Here is a 23,542-nt window from a genome sequence, read left to right on the forward strand (position 1 = left end):
AAGCATTTTATTTAGATTGACAATAAATAGTTGCAGTAATATTTAATAAAAGTAATATAATCTAGAATTTTAAAATATCACTGAAGATTTAAAGGACCACCTATTCCTTAGTTGCGTTTTCTGACCAAAAATATCTTGACATCTGAATGCAGAAGTTTTCCCTGCGTGTTAGGGCTCACCTGTTTGCCAGAGGCATAGTTGGGAAGCAAACCCAGGTGTGAAATAGAAAGACAGATTGAGAGAGAAAATTTTCAGAAAGCCAAATCCTTAGTTAAGAGGCAAGAAAATACAATAATATGTAGTTAAAAACTCTTGGAGGGTTTTAAAAGATGTAGAACAAGGTTTCTCAATAGCAGTGTTATTGCCATTTTGAGCCATTTTGTGGTTGTTTTTATTGTTTGTTTGTTTTTCCCAACGGACTGAGCTGTGCACTGTAGGATGTTTAGCGGCATCCCTGGACTTTACTGACTTGATGCCAGTAGCATTTCTTTTCACATGTGACAAACAAAATGTCTCCAGACACAGCCAAATCTCTGCTGAGAGAAAAAGCCACCCCCTTTCCTCTATTTACACTCTCCCATGAAGAACTATTGATGTAGAAAGACAGATATAGTCAATTATAGGGTAGCCATGCCTGCAGGTTTGCCTAAGAAAGTCCTGGTTTAAACCTGCTACCCTGGCATGTTACTATTAGTGACTCCTTTTCCCTTTAAAATTGTCCGTGTTTGTAGTATAAAGTATACTGGTATACTGTAGCATAAAGTCTAATAATAGCCCACTTCTCTCCAGTCTATATTGTACCTTTATGAAAAGTACAGAAGTTATTTGTAGTACAGTAACCAGAAGCTTGGTTTTACCATAGACTTTCTTCTACTAGGTGAAAAAAAATGGCCTGGGTTGGAGTATTAATTTTGGGTTGCACTTTTTCTGACCGTCTAAATATCCCTCTCTCTAGTGCCACAAGTTCATGCTTTGGATCACACTGTGATTTAAAAAACTTAGTGTATATCCATCTGTGATGTTCTGTAATATCTTACTGTTTTAAGGACAGAAGACTAAATACACACAAGCTTGCATTACGGAATTCATTCTAGAGTCTATTTTAGCATGAAAGGTTTCCCTCACTGAAATCCCCAAATCTACAAAAACAGAGCTAATTTACCATAATCAAGCCTCAAAGGCTCCATGTTAGTAATCTGTTATTTTATACATACATTGATTTTATGAACATTCAATGAGCACATATTATGTATTAAATATTAAATTACATGCCACAGTGATGAAAAGATATGACCTCTGCTCTAGAAAATGATGTCTTCTTCAAATAACAGAGATTAACAGAGGATCGAATAATAATAATACAATGTGACTATTACACTAATTAGTTCATATGCCAAGCACAGTTAAAAGACTATGAAGGGAACAAGAATTCTACCAATGCAGAAGAAGAAACAGTCAGGTCAAGGATGGAGGGGGGATTGTTATAAATAGACAGATGTACTCTAAAGCTCCTTGGGCATTTCTTCTTTTGAAGGTTGAGCTGTCATGAGAACTCCCTTTGGGAGCCTCAGAGGATGTAGATGAGATGCATGACGCCACTTTCAGGAATCAATTAGTCAGTGCACATAAGCACTCTTCCAGATCTGTGTATTAAGGGATACCCTCTTAACAACCTGAGAAAGTAGAATGCTATAGGCCGAGTCCAGGCTAAAAACTCTAAAAAGGGACCAGTCTAGAAGCGTAGATTACAGTCATAAGAATAAGGCGGTGACTGAAGGTCTTGATTCCAGTTGCCAAATAGGAGATCCATCTGTCAGCTTAGTTCCATAATTTAGGAATAAAATATAAAGTACTGAAACCTGTTGTCCTTGGGGCTTAATGGTTCAGAAGTCCTAATCCGGATGCTAATCCATACAGGTGTTTTGTCCTCATTCAGCCCTCTCCACAGCCCTTTCTCATGGCTGACTTTATTTTTTCATAAAATTAAAACAACAGAAAAAAAACGTAAGGGTTATATTTTCATTGTCATTTGCTTTACTGCTCTGAAGCAGGAAAATAAAGATAAATTCAAAGATAATAAAAGGAAATGAGGCTATGAGCAAGGAAGCTGTGATTTGTCTTTAGTGTTGGCTATTTGATATTGAGATATAATTTTATAAGCTGAAAAATATAACTATTAAATTAGATTGAAGTAAAACATGCAGCCATATTTTGCAATCTATCCATATACATTACGCAACCCACTCCTGTGTGAAGGAGTTTTTTCATGTATTATTTGTGAAAGTGATATAATTTTCAAATCTTTGCTCATTCCCAATTAAATATGTCATTCTCATGATTATTGTTTGCCACTCATGAAAAATATCTGTCTTCTAAGTAAGGACTGTCAATGCTTTATGGGATACTAAATCTTAGGTCTTCAAGAAAACTGAATTCTTCATTTTATAAATGGAACCCCACTAGAGAGGCTTAAATTCATAAAGCTAATTAGTAGTAAGCTTTAGACTAGAAATCAAGTATCTCTAAATCTATTTATGTGTCCTTCCCTTTGCATATAAGATTTTTTAGTAAAATAATTCTTGGAACCCTTCCTAAAATTATAAAAGTAGGGTGATAGACACATCCCAGTTTTCCTGAGACTTTACTGGTTTTAGCACTGAAAGTCACAGGTCCCAAGAAAACCCCTCAATCTCAAGAAAGCTATTTTTTTCCATAAAATTAAAATTACAGACAAATTTCTAAGATCATGGTTCCATTTTCATATGCGTTTTTCTACTCTGAAGCAAGATAATAACAAATTGAAATAATATAAAAGAAAATGAGAATGTGGGCAGCAAAACTATGTATGGCTGGTAACCCTATGACATATGCTTATTTTATTCTTTTGTTGGCTCTTTCTCTTTCACTCACTCATGTGCAGTCGTGGGCTAGAAATCTGAGAGCTTCTTAAGCTGTATTGTATTTGCTTTTTCTATCATAGTGCTGGTAGGTGATGACTCCATTGTCCTGAGATATGGAGAACGGGGCTCCTGCATGAGCTCATCTTTTGGGTGAACCTGCTAAAGCTCTCTTTTGACCGTGACTCAGTCAATGGGATAGGAGTCTTGCAGCCAACAGGTTGTGCCCATACAGAGGTCCTTCCACCCTTTTAGACAATACTCGACTATCAGGGACTCTAGAGATGGTGTGCAACCTTCTGTGGCGTGTGTAGGACTCCTCACCACTACATGCTCATATCCATTGTCAAGGAGGGCAAGAGAAGCTCTTTGTAAGGCCCTGGGAGAAGGATGTGTAAATAAATTGAATGAATAAACCTACATGTCTGTGTGCCTATGCATGTATCTCCCGGTGGTATAGAGAGAAGCCAGGGGTGGAAAGAAAGAGAAGGGAATTGGATTCAGCTCCACCCACCCTTTGACCTCAGGTTCCCACTTTTATTTCTAAGAGATCTGAGAATTCTAAACTTAAAGTTGGCCTTCTAGAGAATTATATAAAGGGACATTTGTCAAGATAGGAGGTTTGAACACATTGTATTTATTACACACTTGGTTGGCATGATTTATAATTTTAAAATATTTATCCATATGGTGGTTGGGTCTGCAAGTATACTGTTTTTCCAGGCTCTGTAACTCTTATGGGAGGGCCTGATTGCTGCCTTCCTTCAGGTCAGGTTTGTTCCTGATATCACCTCTAGATGTATTTAGAAACATGGATGTTCTGTGCAACAAAACAATCAAATACATTTAGAATACATGGGCACCTCTTAAGCTAGCTTTCTATGTCAGGGCTTCAAGGTCTATTCTGTTCTCTTTTGAACCCGGATTCCATTGTCCTGGCTGGCCACTACTTCAAACAGCCACAATTGGAGGAAGTCTTGGTCTGCTGTCTGGTTATCTCCATTACTGAGAGCAAAGCAAAAGTCTTCCTTGGATAGATAAAGATGGAGGGAGTCCCTGCCTTGAAATGGTTACAGCAAAATCAGTTGAACTACATTTCTCTAGAGAGAGAGACTTTTTTCCCCAACATATTCTGGTGTAAAAAATATATTTTATGTTTAATATCGCACATATACTCTCTCACACTCTTCAACTGTGCCCATTGCTATAAATCAGTAAATTACTGAGCTACTTTAACACAATGACCAAATTTCACAGTAACCATTCTGCTGAGCATTTATAATGCACCAACTATTTGTTAAATGGTTTACATCTATGGTCAGAGTTTATTCTTGGAAAAAAAAAAAAAAAACTGATAGCTGTAGTCTACTCAAATTTATTTCGTTGAGAAAACTGAGGCATTAGGTTATGTATCTTGCCCAAGTCACATACTAATGTGCAGTAAGTTATCCTCTGTCAAAGCATTAGTTCATTCATCCAGGATACGTTCATTGCAAATCTTTCATGTATAAAGTACTGTATGAGGTGCTCCCTGTTTGTTGGCTAGATTGGGCAAGAAAACAATTGTTTATGGAACTTACTGTCATGGGAAAGCTTAAGACGTTTTAGGAAATCAGAAGCGGGACATTGGACTTAACCCTGGGGCTAGTAAATTTCTGAAAAGATTTTCACATGGAATCAAAGCTGGAACTGAGTGTGAAAAAAGGAACAGTTGTTACTTAAGATTGATGAAGTGAAGACAGACTTGTGGACATAGGGAATCACACATGCAAAGCCACAGAGGCATGAATGTTCTTAAAAGGTGTAGAGAATGGTATTTACTTTCCTATAGTCAGAGAGGCTGTAAAGGAGGAACATATGAAGCTAAACCAATTAAGAGAAGATAGAGACTATTTTAAAAATATCATTATAATATAGAAAACACCACAAACACCAATGAGTTTTGTCTTTTTAGTTTTGTAGCTGTATAGAACATGATTGCAGGAAGAACACCTGAAATCTTACTATTCGTTATAACATCTGAAAGATGAAGAAATAAGTCCTGGATATATTTAAATCACTCTCTCAGCCTGAGAGCTAAAACGTAGTCAAGTGCTGTTCTCCTGTCTCTCTAATCCCAGAACTATAATAGGCACCTTTGAAATAATTTATTTTATCTTGACTTACCTAATAACCAAATTTAAATCCAAATCAATGAATATTTTCTAACTGCAGACTACATTTTAGTGCATATATGGTTGCAGAAGACCAAATAAATTTGAGACTACAAAGAGAACAGTTAATTCAATTAGAAAAAAAAAGATAAGCATTTTGTTTTCAATCGTCATATCACTTGTTTAATATAAAATGATATAATAGCAGATATATCTGCATATAGTAATAGTACATGTGTTTTTGGAAAAGTGATCAAACTCTTATGCCAAAGTCAAGCCTTCTATGAGTTCTGCGTGACTCCAATCTCAACCTTGGTGGTTCCAGTTCTAGGATCAATCCTAACTCTGTGGAAGAAGCTGAGTGTTGACATTTTAGACTGACATCCCAATTTACATAGCCAGAACTTTGTCTTATTTTTCAAACCAACTCACTTCTGATAAATCTGCTCCTATATTATGACTAGGTCTGTTCTTCCTTTTTCAACCTTCTCCAAAGATGCTGTATTCAGCTCTAAACCTCAAGCTGTAACTAAACTCCACTTCCTTTTTTGTAGATATTATTGATCCAGTCATCTTGTATTTCTAAACACATGTACTCATCCATGAGCTCTTTCCACTTGTTGGAAGATACCTACATTCTCCATTAAATCTCTCTGATGCCTGCTGATATACCGCTACATCTGCTGTTCCTCTTTCTCTCAGATAATGTTCATCTGGATAGGGAGGGCCTAATTATGGCATCTAAACCTGGGCCTAGACCTTGGTATGTATCCCAGGCTGGTGTTAAAGTCTTAACATTTTCCAGCCTATCCCTTCTAACTTCAATTAGCTATAGTGTATTCTATATTTTAAATATTTTTTAAAAATAGTTGTGTTCCCCATACAAACAAAATGACTGCTGCTTGTTCCTGCTAATGCTGAACAATTAATAATGGGTAGCATAATTCCTATGATGTAGGATCATTAGTCATTTGTTAAAGACAAAAATATGGTCTGGTGGTATATAAAGAAGGAATAAAAAAACTGTGTGGTGATATTCTTTTGGAAGGAGTTAAGGTTCCAGATAGCAGAGGTTAAGGGGAGCCCACTTTCTGGTGAAGCAATCTGTTGCATCCAGAAACCCATTCACCTATCCCAAGATCACAGATGAGCTACTGCTTTAGAGAAAGGCTCTGTTTGTTGAGTGATTTAGAAAACTTGCTGAGCTCCCTTTTTCTTCTAAAAGTGGTCTTTTGAGTTTGCCCTGCTTTCATTCTTCATAAGGAAAAGTTGCCAAAGTAACGTGAAGGCTTCATTCTGAGATGTTCTAAGCTATAGGGGATGTTTAAAGATCTATGATTAACAGAAAGCACAGGTGGAAACACAGTATAATAAAAAGGTTAGTATATTGTGTGTATGAGCTATTTCTAGTCATAGATAAGACTGAATCATGCATAAAGAGATCATTAAGCTGAAAGTCAGGAGTCCCATGTTTCAGTAAAGACTCTCCTTGTAACTAGTTGTAGACAGTTCCTTTGAATAAGTCACTTGAATTGCCTGGCCTTATCTTGTCCAGCTCTATATTAATGGGAATTAAGAGTTTTCTGTTTTATACCGCAATTTAATCTGTTCTGTTAGGAATTCTGTTCTACGAGGGTGTATAAAAATTCTCTATAAACACTATTAGTCAACAGTGAAAATACAACTAAAAATACAACAAGGAAAATACAACTAAAAATTTTAAAAAATAGCATTGGTCGGCAATGAACGTCATGTGCCTGTTAGCTTCTGCTTTTCAAATTCAGACATAACAAACAGCACAGCACCCTAGTTGGATGCTTTATGTCTGTTTTCATCCTCCTGTAGTATTTTTTTTTTCTGCAAAACAGATGGGATAGCCTTCCTAAAGCCTAATTAAGACCATTATAATTTATTTTATTTTAAATATTTCCTCTCTCCTCCCACCCAGTGAATCCCTGTTGCTATTAAGAAAATATCCATGAATTTTATTGTGGTCTCTATAACCATCTATATAAACAGGGCCCTGTTACATCCGCTCATTGCCTCCAACTCATTACCTCTCAACTAAGTTCAACTCCAGGATCCTTCTTTCAATCCCTCAAATACCCCAAATTCAATCCCTATTGAAGATTTTTTCACATATTGTTTTTGTCTTTTCCCTCTCTCAGAGATCTTGGCATCACTGGCTTACCCACGTCATTCAGGTCTCAACTTTGTATCTTCACAACCAGATCTTCTTCAACTAATGCAGCTACCGTAACATCCACTGTTGAGTTCTCTTTACTCCAATTTCCTATTTTTGTTTGATGGTGCATCGATTTCCAGCTCATGTGATATGCTTGGCTCCCATTGCAAGCCAACAGACAGGGCTAGTCTCATCACATTGCTCTGCCTGGCAGTCTTTGGGCTGCCCAGGACACTGAAAGTTTTCTATAATCATTTTATTGTCTGTCTTCTCCCACCAGAATGGGAGCCCCATGTTGGCATGGGCTTCACTTTATTCACTGAAGTATTTCCAATGCTCAAACTAATAGCCTTCCCAGAATATTCATTAAGTGGATGGTTACTTCTGGATCCTTCCTTTTTTTTTTTTTTTTTTTTTTTTGAGACAGAGTCTCACTCTGTCACCCAAGTTGGGGTACAATGGCATGGTCTCAGCTCATTGCAACCTCCACCTCCTGTGTTCAAGCAATTCTGCCTCAGCCTCCTGAGTAGCTTGGATTACTGGTGCACGCCACCATACCGAGCTATTTTTTGTATTTCTAGTAGAGGCGGGGTTTCACCATGTTAGCCAGACTAGTCTCAAACTCCTGACCTCATGATCCACCTGCATTGGCCTCCCAAAGTGCTAGGATTACAGGATGAGCCACCGCGCCCGGCGGATACTTACTTAAAAAGCAATTTGGCCCTTAAAAATCAGAACAGATCCTGTATATGCTGTTATAAAATCATTATTAAATATTCTAATTACTACCATTAATGCAATTTTATTCCAATATGGTTACATATTCATAAGACTCTTTAGCTACAAAAGAGAGAACATTAAAGACACTATTTATGTACCATGCCTCAGAACTTATACTGATAGTTTCATGATGTAGTTTTGCATCAGTAAAAAAAGCATTAAACAAAAGAAAGTATCATAGAAAATTGTATTTTAGCATATCCAAAGTTTTTACATGTCTTTAAAAAAAAAATATTTAGGCCAAGCGTGGTGGCTCACACCTGTAATTCCAGCACTTTGAAAGGTCAAGACAGGCAGATCACGAAGTCAGGAGATTGAGAGCATCTTGGCCAATATGGTGAAACCCCCTCTCTACTAGAAATACAAAAATTACATGGACATAATAGTGTACACCTTTGATCCCAGCTACTTTGGAGGCTGAGGCAGGCGAATCGCTTGAACCTGGGAGGTGGATGTTGCAGTGAGCTGAGACGGCACCATTGCACCCCAGCCTAGCGACAGAGTGAGACTCCGTCTCAAAAAAAATAAATAAATAAATTTCTTTGTTTCTTACTTTATTTCTTCACTTTATTTAATAAATAAAACATTTGATTACATGCTTTTTTTCTTTTACATTCAATATTCATAATGGCTGATAGCACATAGAAGAATCAATTTAAATCTTCAGCATCTTAGAAGATAACAGAAAAAAATGTCTTTAGGACAGAAGTTATAAAGAATGAGAATCTCAGAGAAATAATATCTGAAGAGAAATAGATACATAGTATACACCCAGCCATCTCAATGGGATAAGAGACACCACCATATCATGAACGAATATATAATTTCCTTCCGTAGCAGACATACTTGTTATTTTCTTCCCTCCTTAAATTGTGGTGGTATTATGTGTTATAGAGATACAAGAGAAGATTCTTGGAGGTGGAGGGACACAGACAACCATTTTACATAGTCTAAGGGCAGCCTGTCCTCATTGTGTATCTGTATTGTGAGCGGATCACATTACTCCTCCTGGCAGTCTTAGGGCTGCCCAGCACAATGAATGTTTTCTATACCAAACAGGCTTTGTATTGGGCAAGGTTAGGTCCTCCACCCAGGGAACGCTAGCTCTTGTCACTCTGAGACTTGTTTCATCTAATTTTAACTTGCAATTTTATTCCAATATGGTTATCCATAAGACTCTTTAGCTACAAAAGAGAGAACATTAGAGACACTATTTATTTCCCGTGCTTCAGAACTTATACTGATAGTTTCATGCTACGATTTTGCATCAGTAAAAAAAGCATTAAATGAAAGAAAGTATCACAGAAAATTGTATTGATTTTTCCTCAGTATAAAAGTGGTATGTATAAAATACACAAATATCAGAACTATAAAAATGCATAGAAAAAATAAATCATGTATAATTACACTACTCATTGTACTATTTTGGTACATGTTTTCCTTGTACTGTAATATACATATAAATTATGTGAATATATTTATAATATATGTATATACATGTATACATGTGTATGTTTATGTATATATGTAAATACACTGATATTTAGAATTATATATATTGTATATGTACATATTATTTACATATAATGTGCAAATGTATATTATTTATATTCAAATTTTATACAATGTTACCATATTGTACAAACTCCATTGTAGCTGATTTGTTTTTACTCAGTAAACATTTTCTATGACTATAAATATTTCTCAGCAACATGATTTCAATGATTGTATTTCACTATATATATATAATAATTTTTAAATTTACCTGCTTTTGATTGTTTCACAAATTATTGTGATTATTTTATTTTTAAAGAGTTCCATTAGCATGAATAAATAAAAATAGAGATCTGTTTTTCATTTAGCCCTCAGTATAGATGTTGAGCTCATAATGATCACTTTCTTAGTACCAGCCATTGTGCTAGAAGATGATTTATATTTATGATACCATTTATCATCAAACTTCTCTGTAGAATAGACAGTGCTAGTCCCATTTTATAGTCAAAAATACTGGATGATACTTTAATTAAAAATATATATATATACACACATAAACATTCACATACAAACACAAACATCACACATATATATGCCCATATACTGGATGAGAAATTCTACTAAATTTGGGTGTTTTGCTTTTAAGAGTTAATAAATGACTCAGGAAAGAGTTTTCAATCTGTTGTAGTAACTATGGTTTTGCAAACTGTAGAAGGTATGGGATATAGGCTTTTGGAACTATCTGGGTAGGATACTAAATTTCTTCTGGCTTAATTACCTTGTTTTACAGATGAGAAACTTTATCTCAGATAATTTAAATCAGTTTCAGCATCTGAGTCTAAATTCAGATGTCCATTCATAGCATCCTGTATTCATTCATTTATGCATTCAATAATTACTTGTCCAGTATCTACTATGGACTGAACAAGTGTGATAAGGCCTTAAAGGTGTGGAAATCAAATTTTCAAGATTATCTAAACAGTAGACCTCAAATTTAAAATTTTTTCCAATATATTTATTTAAGAAAACATTTATCCTGTGTCTTGATTGTCTCAGCTACTGTGTGTGGTGCTGAGGAAACAAAGAACAGTAAGTACATCTTCAGTGGAGAGAAAGAGTATGGGTTAGCTATGGAGTAAGGAGCTATATTTTCCCGTATCGAACTCAGAATATTATCATGCATCATCTTTACCAGATATCCTTCAGACCAAGGGAGACTCTTTTTTGTTCATCAAGTCTAAATTCATATATATTCTCTCTAGCAAGATCATTTGATTAATTTCCTACTTTATTCATCCCATGATGACTTGCCATAGTTGACTAACCCTATAGGTTATTATACCTGTACAACACATACTGATAGATTTCTTTCTGTTCTAGGTATGTGTCTCTAGGATAGGGCTACTATTAATTTTTCCTGGCTGTATGCTACATACTGGGTATTCAGTGTGGTCCAGAGAGTCTTTCTGTCCATATCAATCAAATCCCTACCTCTGATGCATGGCCTCAATAGTATCAGGCAAATTCGATTTTTATAGAAATTATATTAGTTATTGCTATTTTTAAAAGTACCCCAAAACTTAATGGCTTACAACAACAACATAATAAATAAATTTCACAGTTTCTGTGATTCAGGAATCCAGGCATGGCTAAGCTGGCTCTTCTGGCCCCCCAGGGACTCTGAAAAGCCTGCAGTCAAGATTTCTGCTAGGGCTACACTATTCTGAAGGCTTAACTGTGGAGGAGCCACTTTCCAATTCACTAACATATGTGAACTTTACAAGCTGTAAAGTTCTCACTGGCTGATGGATGGAGATATCAGTTTATTCCCTTTTTGCTTTCTCCAAAGGAGTTCTCACAGCAGGGCAGTTTGCTTCCCTCGGAGTCAGAGCTCTGAGAAAAAGCAAGGACATTGCTAGCAAAACAGAAGGCATAATGTTTTTGTAACCTAGTCTCAGAAGTGACATTCCATCACTTCTGTTATGATCTACTTATCTGAAGCATGTCATGAGGTCCAGCCCACACTCAACGGGAGGGGATTTTACAAGAGCAAAGATATCAGGAAGTGGTAATCACTGGAAGGGGAAGAAATGGATTATTCTGACTTGAATCTTCCTAATGCGTTCCTGATGAGAGAGTATTTTAACCAGACTTTGAAAAATATAGTTTCAAAGGGAGATTTCATAAGAAAACAAACATTAGAAAAAGTATACCCACATGAAAAAAGGCACAGAGGAATCAAAGTTCTGGGATTCATTCATTCCAGTGACATTATAGAGAGACTAGCATATGCTAGAGTAATAATCTGGTCAGGCTAGAGTACAGGGCAAGTCTTATGTCTTATCTGACTCTTAGCAGAAAGACCATTAACCCAGCATTATTATTGCTGCTAAGTGATGCTACATTATTACATCTTCTGGTAAGTGTATGTCAAACTTCATTACAGAATCATGGGACTGGAGAGCATTATAAGGAGTCATATCTTATCTCTGTTTATGGAAAAAGAATGAGCTTCACTATCTGAAATATCTGAATCTCACTTGGGCCACTTATCAGCCCCTGCCTAAGTCACTTAACTGTGCTAAATCCAAGTGTCCATAGCTATAAAATGGAGCAATTATAATGACATCAAACTGCTATTGGAAAGATTAAAGGAGGTAACATTTGTGAAAACACATAGCTTGATGCCTTGTACATAATAGACATTCGGTAATCTTTGCCTGGCTTGCATTGCTCTTTTTCTTCTGTAATTTTCCCTCTTTCATCCTGTCTTCACTTTAAAATTCTCTCATATTGTAAAAAATGTGATTACCAAGTTTTTGAAAAAGCTGCAAGGAAAGTTAGCCATTTTATATCACTCCAAGTCTTTGACATCTTTGCTTATCCTAGAGGCAGAACTATAAAATCAGAACAAAATTAACCAGAAAATTAACCTTTAAATCTATTATATTTAGTTAGTATATTGCACATAAAGCACACTCAATAGATGCTTCTTAATTGAATGATTTTTCACCTTGCAGCCAAAAGTAATGCAAATCCTCTGAAAGGTAAAACTAACATCCTTTATTATGCAAAATCTAAAGAACTAGAATAAGTACTAAGCAAACAGATGGTTAGTATAAATGACCTAAGAATCTGTGTTTCTAAGAAAGATGTTTAATACCTGGGCTAATTATAGATACAGCACTGCCTGACACATTGTAATTTATGCTTCTATTTTGATTTCTTCTTTATTTAAAGAAATTAGATTCCTTTGCAGGTGGTATTCCATGCATCTGAGGCTGCTATGCAAACTATAGCTATGCTTACTTTCAGTATTTAAAAATTATCTCAGCAATAATGTTAGCTTTAATCAGCACCTTCTTTAGGGGAAAAAAATTGAAATTGCTGCCTACGTTCATTAGAAATGAAAGAGAAAAACAAAATATATCAAAAAGTGTAACAGACTCAAATTCTTCTTGTCTAGTCCCATTATTTCATACAAAACACACCTGCTCATTTAACATATTTGAATATAGGGGTTATTGACAAGTGAAATTAATTAATCTCTTATAGTCCTGGATCCATTCAACTTCTAGTAATGATTCTATAATTTGTTATAGATTGCATCATCCTCTATTATTAAAGATTATGTGACATCTACTTAGCCCTTATAAGTTTTATTTGATTTCTGTCTTAATTTGATATATAGAGTAGAAATTTAGTATTCAGCATTCATTATTCAAAATTTTGACTTTTGGGGAACAAGGCTAAAAGTCTTTGCAATTTCACTGAAGAGTTAATGTGAATTATATAATATTTAAAGATGATGTGCAGAATAATTACTTAAATAATGAGCAAATCCAATGGAATACCCAACACGTAAACCTCAAATGTGTCTTTCTTCTAGTTAACATCAATTCCCCAGTCTTTCCAGTGAAGTGGTCAAAAAATGTTTAGAGAAAACAAAAATGACATAAGAAAAAAAAAAACAGTAAAAATAGAAAAGGCCGTTAATAGTTTTAATGGAAATATGAATTGTAACAGAATAGGCCAAGCATCTTTACAGATGTTTCTCGTATATAAGCTGGAGTATATTTAATGTTTTATTGTGCACATTTAAAATATGTGTTTTTGAGTAGCTAAAAAAAATTATAGATTCTCAAATTACAGAGGTTATCTTTTTTAAAAGTTTTTCCTCCATAGCCAAAAAGCTTAACTACAAAGCAAAAGCTTTTCCTACAAGCCAGATTTTTATGAGATTTGAGACATTTTTTGCTCCTTAAGGTGATGTACCTGTTTGGGAAATCCAGGTGATACATGGCAAGACAGAATTAGATTCACAAAAAAAAAAAAAAAAAAAAAAATTTATTGCGAGGAAATGCCTCAAAAGGAACATGGGAGAGAAAGCAGAGACAGGCAAAAAGAGCCTTTAGGTGAGGAATCAGATCTCACAACTGTGAAAATTGGAATGGAAGGAAGGGAGTTTGGGTAGGAAGAGCCCTGACTGCGGTATACTGTGAGACTATCTCAGCCAGACCATTAGGTAGCCCCTGGGAAAATACTGCCTCTGAATGAGAACATGCTAGGGAAGAATGGACTAGCTCTACTGCCTTCAATTTCAGTCAGTGAGTGGGAACAGCCTTGGGATAGTATGATTTTAGCATGAAAGCTACAGTGCATCTTGAAATTGCAGACTTGGTGGCTATCAACTAAGGGTTGATTACTTATACCAGCTTTTAAAAAAAATTAATGTCTTTTTCATGAAGGAAGATCTGAGGGGCACACCCCCACAGCAGCCACAGTCCATCCCTTATGCTGCAGACTCACTTCTCCATATAAATGATGGAGACTAATTTCTCCATGGTTGCTGTGGGCTTCTCCTCTTGAGAAGAAACACTGAAGAAGGAAAAAAGTGGAATGAACCGTATTTCCTGTCACTGCAGTTTAATTTCGGAGCAGCAACTTGTATTATCTCTCTCCTCCACTGCCTACTCTAAACTCCCTTACCCTCTGTAGGTCTTGGTGGGTTGGTAGGCAGTGTATCCGAAGCCTTTACCCCTGAGTGATCTTAGTTCATAGAAATTATACTTATCTCAGGCTGCATGTGTCCACTCAAAGTTACAGGTGGTAAAAAAATAACCAGAGGCAGCCACTGGATCATTTAGGTTCTGTACGTGGTTCTCCATGCCTGCATTGTGTCATATGAGCAGTCCTGCTACCTCTTGTCAATCAGGGGCAATTACCCCTGCCAGAATGGCAACTTGTCTTTTTGTCCACTACAGGAGTCCAAGTGTCTTGATGGCAGTTCACAGTTTCATGACATCTCTCTTTGGTCCCTGAACAAAGTATTCTTTCTTTAGGGAACACTCCCTCTAATCCAGAAAAGTCTAACACTGAGAAGGTGTGAAGTATCAAGCAATTAGTCCCCCAGTAGGTCATGTGAAAATAAGCCACAGAATCACTTGGTGATTATGTCCCACATCCAACAGTGTTTGATTGGAGTGGGCAGTTGGTGCAACCCCCATTACTCCTCCATCTTTCAGGAAGGCCAGCCCTGTGTCCACCTCTTCCACCATCAGTTTTAACCTGCATAGAAGAGCCACCACTGAAGTGCTTTGTAATTTGGGTGCTCCTTTCACAAGTGCAATTATGATGGACAGGATGAATTACATGTCCTCTGGATCTTCTTAGAAAAGAAAATAATCTTCTAGGGCATCTTCTAGACTCACATAAAATGTCCACTCTAGCATTGCCAGCTCTGTGAGCCTTTTTGCTCATTCCTTGGTCTTACAAGGAAAATCAGGTGCTCACAGTTCACCAAGCATTGACCACTGTTTTCTCGGGACTTCTCAAGGCTATGCTACCAGTGAATTTGCTCATTCTCTAGGGTCTTTGACAGGGCATTAAAGCCCATGTCCTAAGTAAGTGCCCAAAAGTCAACAAATTCAGTCATACATCCTGTCTCTCCCTAATCAATACCCCTTGAAATTCAATCCCAAGAGTTTTCTTCTGGCTCTGGGTGGTTTATATTAGCAAATTCCTGCAGCTTTATGGAGGTATAATCTACTTTCTTACTTACCAGGCATAGCATATCCCCAGCTTATGTGCACTGAAATGTAACCTTAGCCTTAGTTAATGGCCTGACTTATGGGAGATGAAGCAACAGCAGCTCTTGAGGGCAATGCCTGTCGCCTTGAGGAGGCAGAGGGCTCTGTAGTGTCTTCCTATAATGAGAAAGCAAATTAGGAAGTCCTATTTAAAAGAGTTGAGTCATATCTTCAGGCACAAATGGTTTAGGTGAGTCTGTCAAGCCGGACTTTTCAAGGGCTTCCTTCCCAGGTGTTCCCATTTCATGTTTCAGAGTTCAAGGTGTTCTATATCAGGTTGAAACCTTAGCATAACAGATCTTCCAGGCTTGAGAATGTATATATCTTGGGAGCTCTGTGCCACCAACTATTAGCTCATGTACTTTATATCAGCTGTGTCTGCTCTTTCAATGCAGGAAATAATACCGAAGATGTATCCTACCAAAAAGACCCTCTGACCCTTACTTAGCCCTTAACTGTTTGTTAGCCACCCTCAGTTTCTCATTATCCCTCTGCCTAGTGTCGATACAGTTTAATCATAATCCTTCCACTCCACTGTCCTTCTAGGCATTGTTACTCTCAGGCCTTTCCAGTGTTTGAATCATTTCACTGGCAGGGACATTCATCTCCACCCGGCTGTTTCCCAAGTTACCGACAGTGCAATCATTAGCAATGAGTCCATGACTTTGGGCCAGGCACCCTTCTTGTCCCACATTTCACCCTACATGTGGCTCTTCCTACCAGCTGGGCACTCAGTGATAAGGATCTCAAAAGCTCATCTCATTTTATGTCCTTGCTATATACACACAAAAATGAGAAATTTAAATTGTTTCTAAATACCCTATCTCACCACATACTTTCTCAAACCTCCCTTTGGGTGTCATTTTTTTGGTCCTCCTAGAAGCTGAGATAAAAATGGAATTTGATGTGCAAAATATTTATTGGAGAAAGTACCTGAGGATGATAAAGAGGAGAGGGAGGAGAAGTAGGTAGAGAGAGAGCCTTCTGATCCCTAGGTGAGTCTGACATCACAAAATGAAAAAGGAAAGGAGTGATGATTGAGTAGAAAGAGCCTCAGACAGAGTACCACACTATGAAAGCCTCAGTCAGACATGAGGAGGCAAGGAGCAAATAGGAGCTATTTGAGAAAGTGCAAGCTAGGCATGAATTGTTCAGTTCTAGTGCCCACCCACATACACAATTTGCTCAGCCATTGGCTTGGAGTAGTCATGGTATGAACTCTGCAGGTGATCTGAAGGTGCAGAAGCAGGGGGCAGGTTTTCTCTTGAACAGAAATCTAAGTGTACACTTGAGGTAGTTTGATATAAAGAAAAAAGAAGCAGCATCAGCTCTAGTATCAAGTGGGATAGATAAGTGTTTCTGTCCCAGCTTACTTTTACTAGATTTGCCATCAGCGCAAATTACCTGATATTTATGGGAGTCTGTTTCCTCATGCATAATGCAAAGATAGTATTACCCACTTTATAGGTCTTAATGATTTAACATAAAGTATGTAAAATTAGACAGCATGATGAATGACCTATAATCAGTTTTTTTTTTAGTATTATTTACCTCCTCACCCCTGCATCAAATTCCTCCCAACTACAGCCTATTTTAATGTACTTGTATTTTAAGTTGGGAATAATATGAGTGTCCTTAAAAATATATAAATACAAGAAAAAGTACTGTTTATACATTTTATTTTGTTAACATTTAAGAAATCTAGTTGCTTCAAGCTGATGATTAAATAAATAAACCTACCAATTAGGGTTTTAACATTTGTTATGGAACATGGTATACATTCCCATGGAGGTTTAGTTGTTAACATTTGTTTGATATATTTTACATTTTCAGATTTAAATCTTCACTGTTCAGAAATCACTGTACTTTTAGCACTGCCAGAAAACATAAATCAGCCACAGGCCTTGTCTAGACCACCTATGTGTGTGATATTTTCTCTCAGTTTATTGGATAGTTTCAATATAATATCTAATGACTATCTTCATTGTAAACATGTCTGCTGCTTCAAGCCTATAAAGAATTGCTTATGGAGTAACAGATTACAACTATTTGTCAATTTCACCTCCATTAAAGATTATATAAAGAAAATTCCAACTAATGGCCACCAAACTACTATTTTGTTTCAATCAATAATTTGTTAAATAATTTCTGTGTGAGTGAATTTTTTACCCAATGAAAAGTTTATCTAATCTCCTTCTCTAGGGGCCTACTTTAAAACAACAACCAAATAATCAAAGAACAAAGAATAAAAACAAGCTCCTAGTGAACAAATAGTAGATAATGAGTTGGTATTGTTGGAAGACACCTTAGAGATTATGCAGTCCAATCCCCTCATTCCACTCATACTCAGAGAGATTAAGTCATTTGTCAAAGGTGACTCAGGCAGGGGTGGTAGCAGGCTTTAGACCTGAATTTAGGTCTTGAGATACCTGGACTCGTAAATTTCTCCCTTTATGCATCTTCCATGTGATTAACATTGTGCTAAGCAACCTAGGGAACACAGAAGGAAGATCCATTATTTTCTTCATTTTCCTGAGATTGAACAATATCAGCTTTTGTGATCATAGGTCTTCATGAAGACAAAACCATCAAACTACATTACTGTGTTGCATTGAGAAAAGGAGGAGGAAAAACAAAGGATATTTATTGATCTCTCATTCCTTGAATGTAATTTTATGTATTTAATCTCTTTTTATCTTTGAAGTAATTCTCTGAAATGGTTTCATTTCTCTCATTTAATCAATAAGGTAACTGATGCTCAGAGGATCACGTGGCTTGTTCCAGGTTATATTCTGTATAAATGCAGATTATTTGTGACTTTAAAGCCTTTACTCCTTCACCACTTCTAAAACAGAGCATCTGATTGACAGAAGTTAGATCAGACTGGAACAATCATCTCTGAACTTTCAGAATGAATGATGACCCATATAGTAACATACATTATAAATGGTAAAACTAGAGCTCAAACACAGCTCTTTCTATTCCAAATGGCCTTCCCTTTTCTCAGAATAACCCTTGTACTTAATTTTTCTCCTATTCTTTTCAAGTGGAACCTGTTATCAGTAAGTTTCCCAATTGCATTTCTACATCAAATATTTTCACGCAAATAAAGTGGAAAAAATATGGGAAAAAAGAAAATTAAACTTTCATTGGGGTTTAGGATACAGATAACACACACACAGACACAGGCACATACATCATTGGTTGGTTAGGTCAATGGATCTACCTAATTCATTGTTGGTATGGTGTTCTAGGAAGTCAATGCGTATTTAATCGATTGGGAACTTGTTGGGTATGGTGTTCTAGAAAGTCAATGAGTATTTAATAGATTGGGAACTTGGTTGTGACGAGCGAGAGAAGAACTATGCCTGGTGCTATAGGTCTGATGTTTGCTCCGTGTATTTGTTTGTGCTATAATATTATTTAGTATATAATTGCTCTGACAATAGAATTGTCTTCTATAGCAAGTGTTTATTATAGGCACCTAAAAGATGAGAATATTCCCAGAACAGGTCACCTACAATATTCCCAGAGCATAAATCTTTAGGCAAGCTGTAGGTTTTAGAGGAAAGATCTTAAAATAACATAGGCTCTTAATTGGGGATGTGACTCAGTCTTTGCTGTTACTCTAAGATATCAAGATACTCAGGAGATAATTTCTTCATTAAGGCAACCATAAACTTTAAAGTAAGGAAACCAGATATAAGTGTGATTTGGTTTAATGATTTTCATGTGTTTATTTATTGTCTTTCTCTGCCATCCATTAAAAAATGTGTATAGTGTGGCCAACAAGCATGTTAAAAATAGCTCAATATCACTGATCATTAGAGAAATGCAGATCAAAACCACAGAGATACCACTGCTACCAGTCAGAATGGTATGAGGTGGTCGTACCATTAAAAGTCAAAAATATTGAATTTTTAAGAAGCCAAAAATATTACAAAGTCAAAAATAATGAATGATGGCAAGGTTGCTGAGAAAATGAAACACTTATACACTGTTGGTTCTAGTAAAAATTAATTCAACCATTGTGGAAGGCAGTTTGGTGATTCCTCAAAGAGGTAAAAGCAGAACTACTATCCCCCATAATTCCATTACTGAATATATACCCAGAAGAATATAAATCATTCTACCATAAAGACACATGTGGCCAGGTACAGTGGCTCTAGCCTGTAATCCCAGCACTTTGGAGGCCAAGGCAGGTTGATCGCCTGGGCTCAGAAATTCAACACCAGCCTGGGCAACATGGCAAAACCCCGTCTCTACCAAAAGTACAAAAAATTAGCCAGGCATGGTGGCTGGCACACACCTGTGATCCCAGCTACTTGGGAGGCTGGGAATGGGAGCCTGGGAGGCAGAGATGGCAGTCAACTGAGATTGCACTGCTGCACTCCAACCTGGGTGACAGAGTGAGACTCCATCTCAAAAAAAAAAAAAAAAAAAAAAAAAAAAAAAAAAAAAAAAAAAAAAAAAAAAAAAAAAAAAAAAAAAAAGACACATGCAAGTGATTTTTCATTTCAGCACTATTCCCAATAGCAAAGAAATTGAATCAACCTTAATGTCCATCAATAACAGATTAGATAAAACCTGTGATACATATAAACAATGCAATACTATGGAGCCATAAAAAGAATGAGATTATGTCTTTTTCAGGAACATGGATGGGAGGTGAAAGCTATTATCCTTAGCAAACTAACAGAAGAACAAAAAACAAATACTGCATGTTCTCGCTTATAAGTCGAAGCTAAAGGATATGAACTTATGTACACAAAGAAGGAAACAACAGACACTGGGGCCTACTTGAGGGTGGAGGGTGGGAGGAGAGAGAGATGTAGAAAAAAAAATCACTGTTGTGTACTGGGCTTAATACCTGGGTGATGATATAATGTGTATAACAAACCCTCATGACGTGTTTACTCATGTAAAAAAGCTTCACATTTACCCCCAACCCTAAAATAAAAGTTACCAAAATTCATGTCCTTTTAGGCTAAGAGAAAGCAAAGATCTTTGTTAAACAGCATAACTGGTCAAGACTAGAACATGAAGGAGACACAGTACAGGAGCAGAAGCGATGTGGCAATGGCGGAATTGATCAAAGTGAGAGAACAAAGAAACAGATGCTTGGGTAGATAATAGAAGTTTTTCTTAATGAACTGACACTACTCCATCATAAAACATGTTTTCTTCCAGGATTTTAAAAAAAAATAGATTCTTGAAGGTGCTGGGTCTGGATATTTTCAGAGCACTGTGTAGATATTGCTGATGTAGCCATAAAACAAGATAAAGTCTAAATGAAACAGCACACTTTCAGAATTACTGAGCAGATTGAAAATTGTATCCCTACACTGATGAGATAGAAAATAAATAGAATCAGCTCAATTAACTAGCCTCCAAGATAGTAAATTAAAAGGTTTGAATGTTTTAAGAACTTGTTATTGTCTCAAATATGATTTTTAATCATTCAGTACATTCATTTTAATTTTGACTCAAATTGTATGCTTTTTAGTTAGCATTCCATTCTGTTTGAATCTTCGTATTTGTATTTCCAAACAATAATTGCAGTGCTAAACAATTAAGTTAGTTGGTTTTCAAAGACAGATATCTTCTCATGAGTAATGCAAGCACACAAAGTGAATTATTTTTACAGTGGATTAGGATTAATGTTTGTGGTGTTGCCTTAGCATACTCCATGGATTTAATTATTATATTATTATTAACCTGGATAAATTTTAACTTTAAAAACATCAATTTAACTCACCAGGTTTCCTGGCTCATTAATCTCTTCAATAATGCCACTTACGATAAAGTGGCTCATCAAACAGTAGTGATTCAATCATAAATATGTGGCAGTAGAATAGCAGCATTGAAGTCTCATCGGACTCACTTCTCTGCTTTCTTCATCTTTAATAATATCAGTCATTGTTTGAAATTTTCCTACTTCATTAAAAATACCTATTAATATGATTTTTATAATTCACACACACACACACACACACACACACACACACACACACCTCTCTGTAGAGAGTGTAAAAGTGTCAGAGAAGCCCACTTTCCTCATCTTGATAATAGGCATATCATCTGCTCTCCCTGTTTTAGAAGATGTTTGAGATTGATGGTGCTTGAATGGATAAAGTGTAATAACACTGTAACCTGAATATAATTATTGCTTTTGTTAAGAACTGCCTTGTTTTCTAATTATAAAGATAATTTTTCAGTTTAAGGTTACTTTTGCATATAATCATACTGTGTGCCAGATATTGTGTTGGCATACTTAATATACATTACACAAACTCTTCACTATGGCCCATCAAGGTTCTTGTCATTACTTCTAATTTGCCTATAAGAAACTCAACAAGACCATGTGACCTGCTCACAATCAAATAAATTGTGGTACCAAGGTTTATAACCAGATCTGCTTCTAAAGTGGTTGTTAGTTCCACTTTTCTGCATTAATCTCCTGCTTGGACATGAGTATAATTTGTATTCTTGGAATTGATCCTGATATTGAAAAAAATGATATTGCACTATTTTTGTTATGGAATTGACACCAAAAATAGTCACCATTTTATTTCAATATTAATATGTGCTAGCAGCTGCATATATAAACCTTATCAGTTAAGTCTCAGAGCACGTGGTCCTGTCATTTTGTTTTTGATTGGTCTTGCTTTGTTTTCACAGATGAAAAAACGTGAGTATTGGACAGCTTAGTAATGTGTGATGCCTAAATTATAGATAATAAGATGTGGCAAAAATTGGCTTCAAACTCTGATCTGTTTGACTCTGAAGCTCCTACTTTTAATAATCTTATTATATGAAAGTGTAATCTAAGCTGAACCATGCCCTGCACACATTAGTATTATTATAGCACTTTTGATTTTTAATCTCTTGCAGTTTGTAATTAGCCTTTGATTTGAGCTGTTAAAGTGAGTATCACCTCCTTTGTGTGAATTATTTTATCCTAATTTTGCTTTGGCTGTGGTCACATTGACAACTCTTTATGGCAGAGTGATACAGCCCCAGAAAGAGCCAGAACTGCCTCATCCACAAAGCCCAGCTACATGGAGAGCCGGTGATTTACAATCTGTAGCAGACATAAAATGAGAGGATCAGTTGGACTGCAGAGCCTATTGAGATATGTACAAGACCTGCTTTCCCACATGATTTATGTCGTTTGGGGCAAACAACAGATAATCTTTCTAAGGCTATGGACCAGAACTTTTTTAGACCAGTGAATGATAGTGTCTCAGGATTTATTCCTATAGCCCACTCTTTCTCTTTCTATATTCTCTCTCTAGTTTTTCAGACTCTCTGAGGGAAATATCTCTGGCTTCAGATTTATCATAACAAACAGAACTTGGTAGGAAAGCTACAGCCATCTGTTTTCAATAAATTAAATGTTTTGATTAGAGACCCCTATAAGATATATGTGTCAGAAAGGCAAAATACACTATTTATGTGAAAGAACATTATTTCTTGTTACAGTTTAAATATGCCAAGGTCGGAAATGGCTTTTAACTGATAGTTCTCTGTTTCATTGCTTTCTCTGGAAACATTAGAATTACTTATTATGGAGATGATAAATCAGTGTGTTGGTTGCAATATTTAGGTGGAAAATTGGGGGAAAGTTTCAAGTCAGAGAAAGAAGCAGCTATAATTTCATTCTATTGGGTCAAAATAAGAATTTTTTTATCCTTAGTTCTGAAATAATTTTTAAAAATTAAAAATTAAATAAGAAACATTGAAAATAAATGCATTTCATGATCAAGGTTTTGAAATTTTGATTCCCAATTATTGTTTACCATGAAGATTTACATTTAATTGCCAGAACCCAATAAAATATTGTCCATTTCTTTCCTCAATGTTTAGGAGAACAGTGCTCAGCCACGTTTAACCCTTTGAATTTCAGGACTTTTTTGCTTATCTGTGGTGGTGGGTATCATT

The sequence above is a fragment of the Cebus imitator genome, unplaced genomic scaffold, assembly GCF_001604975.1.
Source record: "Cebus imitator isolate Cc_AM_T3 unplaced genomic scaffold, Cebus_imitator-1.0 Scaffold58, whole genome shotgun sequence".
Taxonomy (NCBI): Eukaryota; Metazoa; Chordata; class Mammalia; order Primates; family Cebidae; genus Cebus; species Cebus imitator.